This window comes from Pelmatolapia mariae, linkage group LG20, assembly GCF_036321145.2.
Source record: "Pelmatolapia mariae isolate MD_Pm_ZW linkage group LG20, Pm_UMD_F_2, whole genome shotgun sequence".
NCBI classification, from domain to species: domain Eukaryota; kingdom Metazoa; phylum Chordata; class Actinopteri; order Cichliformes; family Cichlidae; genus Pelmatolapia; species Pelmatolapia mariae.
This window is the reverse complement of record NC_086244.1, coordinates 37,711,982-37,727,659: the sequence shown is the minus strand read 5'-3', so window position 1 is coordinate 37,727,659 and position 15,678 is coordinate 37,711,982. Positions and strand designations below refer to the sequence as shown.

At 41.9% G+C, this 15,678-nt stretch overlaps 1 protein-coding gene across 1 annotated transcript in view; it reads left to right on the top strand.

Moving 5' to 3' along the window:
- The first annotated feature begins 15,488 nt into the window (after positions 1 to 15,488).
- LOC134618201 (solute carrier family 41 member 3) overlaps positions 15,489 to 15,678 on the top strand; it is a 38,623-nt gene continuing 38,433 nt past the window's right edge. The window contains exon 1 of the mRNA XM_063463459.1: positions 15,489 to 15,612. The gene's annotated coding sequence lies outside the window, so the exon portion shown is untranslated. The remainder of the gene's footprint in view (positions 15,613 to 15,678) is intronic.

Here is a 15,678-nt window from a genome sequence, read left to right as displayed (position 1 = left end):
CACTACGTAATAATCTAGAAATTTCAGACCTACTATTTATCAGCTCAAACATCAAAAGACATGAATGCTTCAAAAGTGTCAACATCAGCTCTTCTCTGACAGCATGGTGGGAGTTTCTAAAAATGACAGAGTCCTCATTAATCCCATGCAAACGTACACCTATCTGGAATAACCCTGACACATTACAAAACAATAATATGATTAATTTTCCAGAATGGAGTTGTAAAGGAATTAAATACTTAGAACATATATTAGAGGGAACAGAATTTATTCCATTTGACAGACTAGTTACACAATATGGGATCAACAAGAAAAGATTTTTAGAATATCAACAAATTAAATCCATAGTAAAAAAGAAATTTTACCTCAGTCAAGCTGAATTACAAACACCACCAAGTGCGGTACACTTTCTTACTCTTAAATCCCCCAAATTATTATCTAAAATATACAGAACACTTTCTAAAATAGATGAATCAATATCCCTTCCTATTGCAAAGTGGGAAGCAGATTTATCAGTAAGCTTAGACCAAAACTTCTGGTCTCAGATATGCTTAAAAACCTTTAAATTGATTAAAAATCCCAGTCTGCAATTAATACAATACAAATTACTACATAGAGTGCACTATACTGGTCATCGGATGTTCAAGATGGGCTTTACATCTTCCAACAACTGCTCACACTGTCAAGGCAATACACCAGACAATTACATCCACGCTCTTTGGTTCTGTCCACCAGTGCAGAAGTTTTGGCGTGAGATATGTGAAGACTTATCAAAGTGTCTGAAATGTAACATTCCAGCCTCCCCTTTAGTATGCTTGCTGAGCAACTTGGATGAGGTCACTGCAGAAATAAACACAGCCCACATTGTTTTTACAGCCCTATGCATTGCCAAGAAAACGGTCCTCCTTAACTGGAAAAATAAAAATAATCTTAATTCTAATCAATATAAAAACCATCTAATAGATCACATTAGTCTTGATACAGCCTCTGCCACCACATTTGATCAATCCCTTTGGGCTCCTTTGATCGGCTTCATCACCTAGTGGGGGTGGGGGGTCATGGTTTGGTCCTGCCTTCGCTTAGGGCGCCAGGAGAACCCCTAGAGACGTTATCCCTGGAGGGCTCAACCCGGGGGTTGTGGTCATAACCTGGTTAGTGGCTCTGGTCGCTCTTAGAGGGTGTTCTCCTCGTGGCTGCGTGCAGCGGGGCTGGGGGATGGTCTGTACTGGCGGACGTAGGTTACTGGCCTGGTAGCCTGGCTGCCCCTGAGTGGATCCGGGGCAGGCGTGGGGGCTTGGGGTTCGGGGGTGCTTCGTCTCCGTGATGGGGCTCTGGCTGGGCCTTGGGGGCTTCAGTCCTCGTCGGTGTGTCACCGAGGTTGTGGGCGGGTGGGTGCACGGGGGCTCAGCCCTGGCGCAGGGGGCCTCTGGTGCATCGGCCTAACTGGGGGGCTCTTCAACTGGCAGGGAGGTTGTTCCATCCTTGCAGAAGTCCACTCTGCAGGTGGGGGAGAGACATAGGAGAGGTGGAGAATAAACCTAACCTGGGTGTCTGTTGTCTTGTGTAGTCTGGAGATGATTGAATGTTGGGGTGGGTACAGTTTCCTCTGCGGTGGGGTAGGGTGGGCTTCCCCAGGTCCTGTGGGGCTTGGCGGTGCTGCTGCCGTAGGCCCCGGTCTGGATGGGCCTGGGCTCCCTTGCCTTGGTGGGTACCAGAGGACGGGGGTGCCTACTGGGGTCAGTGGGGGAGCTGGCCCTAAGGAGGGCCATCTTGCCCCTCCCTTCTTTTCCTCCCCATCCCCGGCTGCCTCCCTCTTCCCGCTCCACCACACCCACCCACACAGGTAGGGCCTTGGGGTGCGGGTGTGTCACCAGGGTGCAGGGGAGGCATTCCCCCCCCTCTGTCCCCTTCTGGCCACCTGTGCCTCAATTTTATTCCACAACTTAGACATCCACATTATTCACACTCTCATAACACACACATATATATAGGGCCTTGAGGGTGACCACGTTAACGGCGTCCAGTGGACGGTCTGTGTATTCAACCCTACCTCTGGCGCCGGTGCCCACCTCTCAATTTTAAATCCATGTAGACATTGAGGGTTCTCGGGAGGGGCCGTGCTAACACCTGCTGCTCTCTGGCAGCAGCACCATGCCCTCCCTTGTTTTAAATGCACTTTAGAACAACACGCAGCAACACTACACATGAGCGGGAGGAGGGAGGTATGGGGTCTTCACACACCCCCGTTCTCTACTAGCCATCGGGGCGGGGGGCTGGGAGGAGGTGTTGGCTGTCCGATTGGCCTCCCTGCTGCTGCGGAGCCTGGGGCGGTCTGCTTGCCTCCACCCCGGGGGAAAGGGTCACATCTCTTGGGTCTGGGTGCCGTTTCCCCCTCTGGGGGTGAGGGTACCTGGACCCGGGGTATAGAGTATGTTTGGGGAGTATGATTGTGTGTACATGTCCATGTATGTCTATCCCTACGTTGGGTGAGTGCTGAGTGTTTGTATATGTGTGCATGAGGGTGGGAATGCATGTTTGTGTCTGTGTGTGCCTGTTTGTCTTTGTCTATATGTCAGGTCGGGTCTTAGACTCCACCTCCCTGGGAACTCCCAGGCCCTCCAAAGTGTGGAGGCCTATCTCCCCTCACCGCACTCCCTGCCGGTAACTGATGCCCTCAGGGGTTGGTGCATTGGTGGTTCTTGGTGTCCGGGGCTGGGCGCTCAGGTATGCACCAGCTCACTCCCGGTGGCTACTTGGCGGGGCCTGGTGCCTGTCGCTCGGTCAGGCCTCTTCCGGGGCAAAGGGGGCCCTCGGGCCTCCGGCCTCGGGGCCTGCGACTTGGTTCACTCTGGCACAGCTGGCTGCTGGCGGGCATGCCGGTGCAGCCCCCTCTGGCTTCTCCTCCGTGGCTACTGGGTGACCCCTCGTCTGGGGATCTCCTCAGCCCTTCCCAGGAGGGTGGCACGGATGCCCCTCCGGTGGTACTCCTTGGGCTCTCGCACTCTGGGGCCTTTGGATGTCTGGAGCCTGGATCTCCTCCATGCCTGCTTCATGCCCTGGGGGACGGGGCTATGGCCCTCCATACCCTCTAGCAGACTGTTACATGGAGAAACCTTTTGTATACAAGCGCGCTGATCCACACAGGTGTGCACACGGGTGTTCACTGTTCGTAGACATAAACTACACCTTTCTTAGCTGCTACTTCAAAGCACATTGTGCGCTGTCTGTCCTGCGTGCTGCACAACAACATTCAATATTTAGTATTTACTGCTGTTCACACTTAGCTAGATTAACATGATGGTGTTGTGTTTAGTATGTTGCTTTGGGGTTTTTTTTGCTTGTTTTCTATTCTTTTTCTCTCAACAGGTGATACAGGAGATTTTTTTTCTCTTTGTCTTTGTAAGTGCCCTTTCTCACTGTCCCTTTTCCCTTCTGTTTTTCTTTTCCTTCCTCTCTTTCTTTCTCCCTTTCCTATCCCCCAGTCATGTCTGTCCCATCTGTAACAACTGAAAATAAAATAAATAATAACAACAAAGTTTGATCAAATGGACCAATACGGCAATGCCATGATGATCCATTTGGCAAAATAAATCCATTTGGTATCCTTGTTGGTCTTCAGACAACAATTCTGACGGCTAAAGAACCAAATGGGACAGACAAAAAAAAAGAAAAAAAGAAAAAAAGATAATTTATTGTTATTCACTGTATGAAAAAGTTCTGCAGGGAAATAAAAATTTGGTGTTGCATAAATAGGCTGTCATTGTGCAATAAGCAATGTACACTTCAGTAGGATTATGCAACAAGTCACACTGTAGACACTGGACAGCAACATCAGCAGATGGCCCCTCTGAAGTCATCCAGTAAAAGTCGATGCACATGCCTACTGCACAAGCATATACATACAGAAGATACCCCTAGGCATACAGGGTGGGACTATACAGTATGTCTGCTATATCCTGCCAGTGATTGCCACGTGAGCCATGTGGCAACTGTATCTGAAGAAGCTTGAATGTGGAAGCAAGAATGATTCATTACAGTACCTCAGTGACAACAGTTTTATTTTCATATATATATCCAATCCACACATGAAAAGAAATTAAAGTGTGCAATAATGACAAATGACAGTATTTAGTAAGTAAATAGTATTGAATACATGAAGGAAGGGAGGCGTAAAAAGGCACAGAAAGTCATGACACCAGTTGAAATCTATCAGTAATTAGAAAACAATCCTCCAACTTAGTGCAAATTAATATCAGCTGGTTCAGTCCCAACTGATTGCCTGTAAAAAGGTGCCTCGTTACAAAGGTGTCACACTAGAAACATCCCATGATGGGTGAAGCCAGTGAGCTCTCTCAAGACTTCCACAATCTTATTGTTGTAAAGGTGCTGATGGCAGTGGTTACAGAAGGATTTCGAAACTACTGAAGGTTCCAGTGAGCACTGCTGGGGTCATAATGCAGAAGTGGAAAGAACATAATTTCACCATAAATCGACCACGACCAAGATTTCAGACAGAAGAGGGAAAAGAATGATCAGAAGAGTTGTCCAAGAGCTACAGAAAGACCTGGAATCTGCAGGTACAATAGTTTCAAAGAAAACAACAAGTAATGGACTCATTCACCATGGCCTGTATGCACGCTCACCACTCAAGAGTCCATTGCTGAAGAAAAATCATGCTGAAGTTTGCTGATCGACATTTAGAAAAGCCTGTGAAATACTGGGAGATAATTGTCTGATCAGATGAGACCAAAACTGAACTCTTTGGATAACATAACACACACCATGTTTGGAGGTCAAAGGGACGTGCATATCAGTCCAAAAACATCATACCAACAGTGAAGTCTGGAGGTGGGTACATCATGGTGTGGGGCTGGCACACTTCATATCATTGAAAGAAGAAAGAATAGAAAAATGTGCTGAGACATTCTTGATAAAAATCTGCTGCCATCTACCAGGATGATGAAGATGAAATGAGGCAGGATGTTTTTTAACAAAACAATGATCCCAAACACACAGCCAAGGAAACTCTCAGCTGTTTACAGAGAAAGAAAAAAAAAAGCTAGACTGGCCCAGCCAATCAGCTGACCAGAATCCAGAATTTGAGTGGCAGAATGGGACAAAATCACACCTGAGCAATGCATGTGACTAGTTTTTTTTTTTTAATTCAGAAGGCATCTTGAAGCTGTCATCACCAACAAAGGACTTTATACCAAGTATTAAATACATTTCTGTAAGCTTGTTTAATACTTTTTCCTGTGTCAATGATCATTGTTACACATAACTTAGTTTATAGACACATATGGTTTGGTTTCTTTGTATGTGTGGACTGGATGCACTGTTACTAAGATTTGATGAGAATATCAAGTCAATAGCACTTTGAGAAAAATATTTAATTAGAAAATTGGTGACACATTTAACACCGAGAGAGAGAGAGAGAGAGAAAGAGACTATTCATTAGACAAAATTAAGGATAATGTAAACGAACGTTAGCTCATTAGACAAGAATAAGACAGTAGTGAGTTAGGTAACAGCCTTTTTAAAGTTTTTGCTTCTTCTGCTGTCTGATGCTGCAGATTCATGATCAGCTCATATCAACTCACCTATCCAAGGACATTCAAAGCTCTTCTTTGGATGCTGGCTGTCTTTTGTTACATCCTGTACTGGTAGACAAGAAAATTGAAATGCAGGAAGGGGGAAAAGGGAAATGAAAATGCAAAGAAAGATGCTGAAAGTATAAAGAATAAATTGTTGGAAGTCCAGAAAGCACTAGAAGAGGAGAGCTTTGAAGCGATTGGAAGCAAAATAGAAGCAAAAACAAGATGCTAAAAAAAAGAAAAAACCTAAAAGAGATGAGGAGGGCAAAAAAGCAGGATAAGAAAGCCAAGAACAAAGAGCAGCTTCCAAAAGAGAAACTGTCCCAGCAACACAAAGTTTGAGGTTCATCTCTACTTTTTCTTCTTCTTCTCTATCATTCACCTACTCCAACTTTTAACGGCTTCTGCTTTCTCCCTCCTTTCATCCTCCCATTTCCATCTCTGCCCCATCCCTGCACTCCTTCACCCCTAAGTTATAGTAGATGTGAATACGTCCTTACTTCATTTTCCCTTCTGATGCACCTGAGACAAAACTTTCTGCAGAGAAGACAAAAAGTATAACAAAAAAGGGTGCCGGTTTAGCTCAGTGCGTTGAGCAGGTGGCCACATGCCACATAGCTGAGAGCAGCCGGCCCGGGTTCGAGTCTGACCGTGGCCCTTTGCCGCATGTCTTCCCTCTGCTTTTCTGTCCTTTCTTCACTATTTCTGTCAATAAAAGCTGAAAAAGGCCAAAAAACAGTAAATATTGTCATGATAACTTCCTTTTTTGCATCACACTGCTAACCAGCATTAAAACAAACAAACAATAAAACCCAACTCAACCACAAGCTGAGTCAAAGAGTCAAGGTGCTGACTGCTGGAGCACAACAACAAAAACAGAGAGAAGAAACATCTGCAGAGAGCGTCAGCACCACATAGTGGAATTTCCATACATGGAAGATGACTCACAAAAAAAATGTTTTCTTCTATGGTGGAGAGTGCGAACATCCAGCGAACCTTTATGTAATGTCTGAATACAAGTATTAGAAAATAAACAAATACATTTATCATATCCTAGTGGGTCTACATGTTGTCATTATTGCATTATTTGACAACACAGTGATTAGTACAAATGCCTCAAGTCTATTTCATAGCCATTCATTAACTATGCCGACATTACCCTGGAGGTACATCAGCTGAATTAATGCTAGGTTGGCCTACGTACCATTGAGCTTCATTTTCTGACTAAAGCTTGGGTTTAGTGTTGAAGGAATAAGCGCTGCGCGCAAGGTTAAATGTAACTGAATCCATGGCAAACGCATAGATCCAAACAAATCATCACCAAGTGAGTAACCCAGCTTCAATACAAGTACTCATCTTCCTGGTAAGCGATCACAATCAAAGCTGGAATAATAATTTGGTGTATTTAACAGCATTTTCACACAACAGCTCCCAGCTTGTGTTGTAACTACATTGTTCATCAAAAGATTAGTCTTAAACATTGTTCTCTGGTATCTCAGTCTCTATTATTGACATGAAAGACTCCTTTTTGTAGCTTTTTCCAACCAAACACAGCCCCTTGCTAATAGGTTATATTGGCTACAGTATCTATATATATGTATCCAAAATGTCTGAGAGTTGTTTTCCACGTTTGGGCCGAATCATCAACTTGTTTGACTTTAGTTAAGATAGATAGCATAAACCTAGAGTTCATTGTCTCTGGGTTCAAATTCAGAACTGGTGAGGTCATTATCAGAAACTCTAGCTCATGGAGTTTTACACAGTCTCCAAATACAAACTAAAAAAACACACATACACACACACAAAAATAAGACCAAAGTCCTCTTAGAAACAAATCTCACCACTCAGCAGCCATCTCAAAACACCTTAAGGCACTTATTTGGGAGCTATTGTGCAAAAATTGTAAATTATCACCAACGTAAGGTCATAAAAGATAGATAGAAGAAGAAATTATCAAACACTATTATTGGCAGAGAACAGAGCAAAAGCAGCCAACATTCAAAGAAGAGCTTTGAGTCTCCTTGAACAAGCCTGGAGAACTATTGCTGAAGACTACTTAAATTAGAAAGAGTTCAGGCTGTGTTAAAGAATAAAGGTGGTCATACCAAATATTCACTTTCAAGCTTCTTAGAATTGTACAAGTATATACCTTATATTTCAAAAATCACTGCACCATTTTCCAATTTGTCTAGCAAAATATAAAAAGATAAGGGGTGGCACTGAGACTTTTGCACAGTGCTGTGTGTTCCTAAAATCTTTTCAGTAACATAACAGACTGACTGTGGGATAAAAACGGGACATGATACAACTTTATTGATACCAGTATCATCATTAATTCTGCTCATTAATCCTGTTGAATGAAAAAAAGCCTACGCAGTACTTTACTACTGCTAATGCTAATCTAATACTAATAATTACAGAAAATTACTTCTTTTCTCAAGATTATTTTATCTTTTCCTTCCTTTCCACAGAGAACACTCACACAGATTTAGGTTAGTAATATTAGTTGACACAGGAGCACAGTAATGTGCATGTGTGTAAAAAGAGATGGTGATAGAGTGTATGCAGTGGGAGTTTCACAAGGCCAACAGCTGCCCGTGTGACCAGCGACAGGTGCTCCAAGGTACATCAGAGGTGCACCAGAGAGTATAAGTCAGTCAAAACGAGATGTCTTTTATGATAGTTTCACCTACACTGACTGCCTGCTTTAGATATAGTCTTACTCTCCAGCTGCAGCTAATACCTTCATCTTCCATTATAGTTAAAGGATATTAGGCATTAGCATTAAAAAACCATTTAGCCCAACTTAAGCCAGATAGACAGCTGAAAAACAAGTATCCCAACAAGAAAGGCAGGACAGAACACAGACAGTCTGCTGACTGACTAAAGGACTGATAGCGTGGCTGGCAACAGAGGACAGGGGCATTTATTTATAGCAACATTACGAATTTCCATGATAGTTTCCACCACGCTGTCCAGGGACCCTGGAAGCACATAGCTATCTATCAACCACTGTGCATATCGTCGCGCAAGTACCAAAGCACTTCTGTCGGCAGTAGCTTATAAAACACTGCATGGACCTGAATCACACATTAGTCATTCCTTTTAGTTTTCCTTGTAGATGATATCACTAGTGCAGTCAGGAGGGTTTGCATACGTATATATGGGGTACAACACTCATTATCCGCTCGTGTTACAATGTCAGCATGCTTCTGGGGAATGTAACAATGTATGTAATTATCATGGTGAAATCAGCTACTCTCTCACCAACACACTAATGGTAAATGCTGAACTATTATTCACTTGATACAAAAATCAGATGTAGCATACAGCATGGTATGTAAAATACTGCTTTGAAACACTGCAGTCTATGATGTGGTGCTGGCATGTTTGAACAGCTTTGTAATGCTTCCACCTTTGGCAAAAATATAGTGGTTTTAGTCTGTAATATTAGCCAAACTACAAAAACTAACATTTCTATAATAAGTAGGGGTGTTGCTATATACTGGTAGCAATGGTGCAGAATCATTAATTTTGGGGGGGACAGGCACAATAATTGGGTAGCAAACTCCCAATCATAAGGCAAAATGTCAAAAGGCATTCTTAGCACAAATTTAGTATTAAATCTTAATTATTTATCCACTTTCTCTTTTAAACAACTCTTTATATTTTCCATGATACTACTTTGATCATAAGTCAAAGAAAAATGCAACACCAAACATTTCTAATATTTAGCGATGCTAAAACACATTTAGCTAGGCTGGCTAAAAGCCTAGCTAGCCAGAGTAGCAAGAGCAATCTTAATCTAATGTCAGTCACGTCTGTGACTCTGGTTAAATGACTTTTTCTTATTGTTTATTTGTTTGGTATTGTGTATTAAGCTAATAAAGTAATCAACTGAAGAAATATTTGATAAATATGTGCATTTATTTACAGTCCTGTGAAAAACTATGCACACAATGGAAGTATTGGCAGTTGGCTGGTCTGTGACACAGTGCCATAATCTCCCAAACAAATTCCCCCCAAGGTCAGACTGTGCAATGCTCAGCTAAACTGCAAAAAAACAAAAGCAAAAGCTTCATCTCAGACTCTACAGGCCTCAGTTAGCACATCAAATTTCTACAATACAATACAGTTTTATTTATATAGCACATTTAAAAACCCGAAGGCACACCAAAGTGCTTCACAGTAATATGGAGAATCAACATAAGTCAATAACAGGGTACAGATCGGGCACTAGCACAGACAGGATAGAGGCACTAACAGACCAGAAGAGTTAGATAAATACAAAATCCACTAAGAAGACAAAAACAGCAGTAAAATTAATAATAAAATAATAAATTTAATAAAATTTAATAAAAAATTTAAAAGATTTAAAAGTTTAAAATTTAAAAGATTTAAATTTCTATGACAGTACAGTTAAAAAAAGCTGAACAACTACTGATGCTTATTTGTCCTAAAAGAGCACAGTTAGATTTGCAATGTCACATCTGAACAAACCAGATGATTTCTGGAACAATTTCCTTTTTATAGACCAAATGTGGAAATGTTTGGCTATAAACAAACCCCCAAACAAAACAAAAAGCATATCAGCAAAGATGTTTCATCCCAACTGTCATGCAAAGTGGTGATGGCTTTTACAGTCACAAGACGCGTGCACCTTGCAGCCATTCTGATGGCAAAATTCCTCCTTACATCCACATATTCTACATTTAGAAATTAGCCCATCTGTGTGACAGTTATACGTTGGCCTAAAGTGAGTCACTCAACTGGACAATGATCCGAAACACACCACACATCAATAGCATTATGGCTGAATAAGAAAATAATCAAGGTACTGCAATGGCTCAATCATAGCTCAGACCTCAACCTAATTGAAATGCTGAGGTGGGACCTTAAGAGAGCTGTATCTAAATGAATGCCCGCAAACTACAATGAAATGAAGAAATGTGAAAGACTGATAAAGTCATAATAATTACTTTAACTCATTGAAGTAAATACTGTATACCTCCTGAGGTAACTCTGCGTCCTTATCAAAGGCCAAAACACAGATACCTTTCCAAGAAGTACAAAGGTATATGACCATTTTCGGTGTGCATTATAGATTTTCTCTAGTTTCATCCCACAGTGAGCGGCTGTAGGTTTTCTAGACTCAGATGGTAGAGTGGGCCATCTAACAATCAGTAGGGCAGGGGATAAATTCTCAGTCGTCCAGTCTGCATGATGAAGTGTCTTTGGGCAAGATACTGAACCCAGAGTTTCCCCCTGTGCATCCATCAGACTGCGAGTGTGTGTGTAAATGTTATGAAAAGTGCTTAAGCATAGATAAAAGCACAGTGTGATTGCATGCGATTGGATGAATGAGACTTGCAGTAAAAAGTGGTCTCAGTTTAAAAAAGGTACTCCATTTACTGTAGTTCAGACACTTGTATGTTAGGTTAATGTGAGATTTAAAGTTGGCTCTAGCCTCAGATTTTGGATAGATAAAGCTGTCTGAGTGGTAAGCAAGTCTAGACAAGTGCTAAACTAATCCCAATGAATGAATAACAATACAATACCTCAAGATCTCTAGCGATTCATTTTATTGACATTACTTTAAAGTGAAAACAGTCACCAGTTTTTAAAAGTGCTCTCTGCAAAGGGTACCCTTTAAAGGGTTAAACTGCATTACTCCAGCGACAATCCATTGTATCCCTGAAGGTACAGTAAATATTTTTTCTGAGAGAGTTTAATAAATGCATCTTTGTATGTGACTGTACTGTATGTGCATGAAGGTGTTAATGAGGTGCTGAAAATGCCAGGACTCACACAGCCCTGATGATCTGAAGCCAAAGAACGCCACAAACCATGTGCTGTACACATTAAAAAAGCACAAAAGGCAGAACATATAGGAATGCACGTGCGCAGCGAATCTCGGCCATTTCTGGTTTCGATTATAGTTACCGGTAATATGAGTTGAAAATAAACACTGAGCAACTGGAAACCATATTTCCATAACCTCCAGGGGCTTTCCACCTCTGAACAGGGACATAAAGGAATCCATAACTACAACATGGATCATATTACTATAAACTTAAATAAGACCTGGACTTAAAGGCTGTTAGAGACAGATCATCCGAACAGACCACCATGTATTTGATACCACCAAAATCCACTGCACCTGAATGCTTTTTTATTCTTCTTTTTTTTTCTCAGCATTTTGGAAAATTACTCTTCATTCTTGTCAACTTTAATAAGTGGAACATTTTTACAAGCCTGCTTTGTTTTGATTGCATCACTTAGCAGCAGGCCTAAAGAGAACTGAGTTTTTATAGAAACAGTCTCTCTGCTGGGGTCGGGTTTTAGGTTCAGCATAATTTTGCAAGTAGGTGAGGAATCTGCAAGGTAGCTGTCTATTTTAGAAAGTTCTAAAAGTTCTAATGATGTGAACAAAACCTTTTGCTGTTTTGTTTCTCATTAATCCATGCTGCCACCTAGTGGTTATATTGAGGACTCCAACTTAAACTAAATAGTGTAAGTTCCTTTATAAACCCATGAAAAACTGTTTACTGTATACTAAGGATGGTGTGTTCGGTTCTTTGGATGTCAGTCCATCTATAGCCAATGTTTCATTAAGTATAATGTCAGAAGGAAGATCTGGTAATGGAGTTAACTACGTAACTGAAATTTCACCACATGGTCACATATTTAATACTTTGTTGAATACTCCCTCAGACCTTTCCTGCAGACATCTTCGGCTCTTGGGTATTGTAAAGTCTGTCTGCTTTTAATCTGCACTGAATTATGAAATGTCATCCAATGAGATTTTATGCCTCGGGCTAAAAACACAGACAGAAACCTCCTGTACACTTCTGAATTTGGTCTGCTACTTCGTTCAGCAGCGAAATCATCAATAACTGCCAGTTCCATTGGTAGCCACTTTGACAAATGAGGTCATGAGCTGTTTCTTTTTCTTTTTTTCCTCCACACTTTCTTTTTTTTCCATCTCTTGATTGAGGCTGATTTTTGTTTCACCAGTCCATAGAAATTTGTTTCAGAACTTTACTGGTTTCTTCTTTCAGGTTTTTGTGAACCTTTGCCTGGTTTTCTTCCCCATAAGACATAAGAGATTGGATCTTGAAGGCAATCAAGATCAAGATCACAGACAATTCCTTTGAATATTGAATTATCCTTAAAATGTCCAAAACCTCAACTGTGGCAAGTAAAGGCAAAGAATTTCCATAACGTAAAGCTCAGGGCAAAAGTATTGCACTATGTTGCATTTAATCATTAGTTATTGTTAATGTCTGGTTCTCTTCCATAGTGTGTCTTTTGTCCTGTCCTGTTCACCCCTCACCCCAACCCCTCCTCACGACCAATCGCAGCAGGTGGGTGATCCTTCCTAAACCTGGTTGTGCTGGAGGTTTCTTCCTCTTAAAAGGGAGTTTTTCCTTTCCACTATTGTTAAATGCTTGCTCAGAAGGAGGTCGTCTGAATGTTTCTCAGTATCATTGCAGGATCTTTGACTTACAATATAAAGTGCCTTAAGCCAACAGTTTTTATCATATGGGGCTATATAAATAAGATTGAATTGAATTAGTATGTTGTCTATCCTGCAACATCAAACAAATGACCAAGAAGGCCTTGGTCAGGGAGGTGACCATGAACCGAGTGGCCACTGTGACAAAACTGCAACAGTCCTCTACAGATATAGTAGAGCCTGCCAGAAAGAGTCAGCGGCGCTTCATCAGTGAGGCCTGTATGGGACTAGACAGAAGAAGAATCTAAAGGAACAATGCTGCCCACTTAGAGTTTGCCAGGCAGCACTGAAAGAACTATGAGATCATGTGGAGACAAAAAAGTATACCCAGGTCTTAAGAATGAAAATGCAAGCATTATGTCTGACAAACACCAGACACTGCTATCCACCCAGCTAATGTGCAACCTGAGACTGGGTGGATGACAATGAACCAAAGAGAGCAGCCAGTACAACGTTGGAATACTTTCAGAAGAGGTCTCTGGCTGTCCTTAACTGAAAAAGAACTGAAGATGGCAGTTTTTGGATGGTTGACGTCCAACCTGACCGAAATGGAGAGGATCTGCCAGTAATAATGGCCAGGTGTGCAAAGCTTATACTTTATCCAAGAAGACTCAACGCTGTAATTGTTGTGAAGGGACTTGTTCTGAATTATGGCTATTTGAAAATGGCAAGTCTCAGATTTATTGTTGTATTAATTAACGCAAACCAGTTACAGATTTATCAACAATATATTAAAGTGGGAAAAAAAGTGACTGTAATGTAGTGTACTTTAAACAGAATGTACCCAGTCTAATACATTCACCGATCAGGCATAGCATTATGACCACTCACAGGTGAATAACACTGATCATCTTTTCATCATGGCACCTGTTAGCAGGTGGGATATATTATGGAGCAAGTGAACATTTTGTCCTCAAAGTTGACGAGTTAGAAGCAGGAAAAATGAGCAAGAGTGAGATTGACAAGGGACAAATTGTGATGGCTAGATGACTGGGTCAGAACATCCCCAAAGCAAAAGCAGCTCTTGCGAGCTGATCTGCACTGGTCAGTATCTATCAAAAGTGGTCCAAGGAAGGAACAGTGGTGAATCAGTGACAGGGTCATATGCAGCCAGGGCTCACTGATGCATGCAGTGAGTGAAGGCTGGCTCATACGGTCTGACCCAACAGATGAGCTACTGTAGCTCAAATTGTCAAAAAAAAATTACTGCTGTTCCTGATAGACAGGTGTCAGAATACACAGGGCATCACAGATTGTTGTGTATGGGGCTGCATAGCTGCAGACCAGACAGGGTGTGCATCCTGACCCCTGTCCAATGGTGAAAGTACCAACAATGGACACGTGAGCATCAGAATTGGACCAGGAGCAAAGGAAGAAGGTGGGCTAGTCTGATGAATCACATTTCTTTCACATCAGTGTGGATGAATCTTTGGCTGTGATGTCTATTTTATTTATAACCTATAGCACATTTAAACAACAGAAGAGCTCAAAGTGCTAGGGATAGGCACATTTACATTTCAGGTCTCCAAGAAGAAGTTTCAAAATGCATGAAAAGCTAAAAGGTGCGTTTTGTTGTGATAACTAATCATTATTACTGTTGAAAGTTAAAAATCACAATGATCGAGTGGTCATTAAATTATGTTCACAATTTGCAAATCACGGATGATTCGTCTCATACTGTAAGCCATGACACACTGCTATACCCTACATAAGTTGTCTTTATCTGGTATCAGATCGATACCAAAAACACAGGACTATTAGACACTGACCCCTAAGGCATTACCCAGCATGCCATCACATAACCGTAAAAAACTGCTGCATGCCCATGGCATGGTGTCATATTGCAAGCAACAGTAAAGAAATAACCAGGCTGTTCAGTTTAAAACATAAATTAGTGAAGAGGGGGCGACCTAATAGTATTAAATAGTGTCTTTTAAACATGTATGATGTTTGATTGTAATGAATGGTTATAGTTCCTACACAAGCTCATAAAAACCTCAGTGAGGTGTGTGTGTGTGTGTGTGTGTGTGTGTGTGTGTGTGTGTGTGTGTGTGTGTGTGTGTGTGTGTGTGGGCGCGACCCCACAAATCCTTTAGGAGGGTTTCCCTAACTATGACGTTGCAAACTTTATTCTTTCTGTGAATGGAAAAGAGAAAATGCTGTATAGATGCCAGCCAGCCGGACAGAGATGGAAAGAGACAGGAGGAGGGGGGTGAGGGGGGGGTCATCCTTATCTGCTAATGCCATGAAATTCAAGACGGTGCCCCATGATGCATGCGCGCCAGCTCCTACCCTGCACAAACACGCACGCGCAGAGCTCAGCGCACAGACACACATAGAAAAAAACAAATGCACGAGAGAGGAACATACACATATCCTAATTTAGACAGGCATTTCCATTCAAGCACATACACACAGCATAGCAAGGGCACACACGGTTATTCTCGGGAGCTTATTGCTTTCCCCGCAAACTTTCACGAGTTCTGGCTGGAGACAAAGGTAAGCACGAAAAATCAAATCTAATATGGAAACTAACATACACCAGGCTTAATGTGGCTCTGTGGC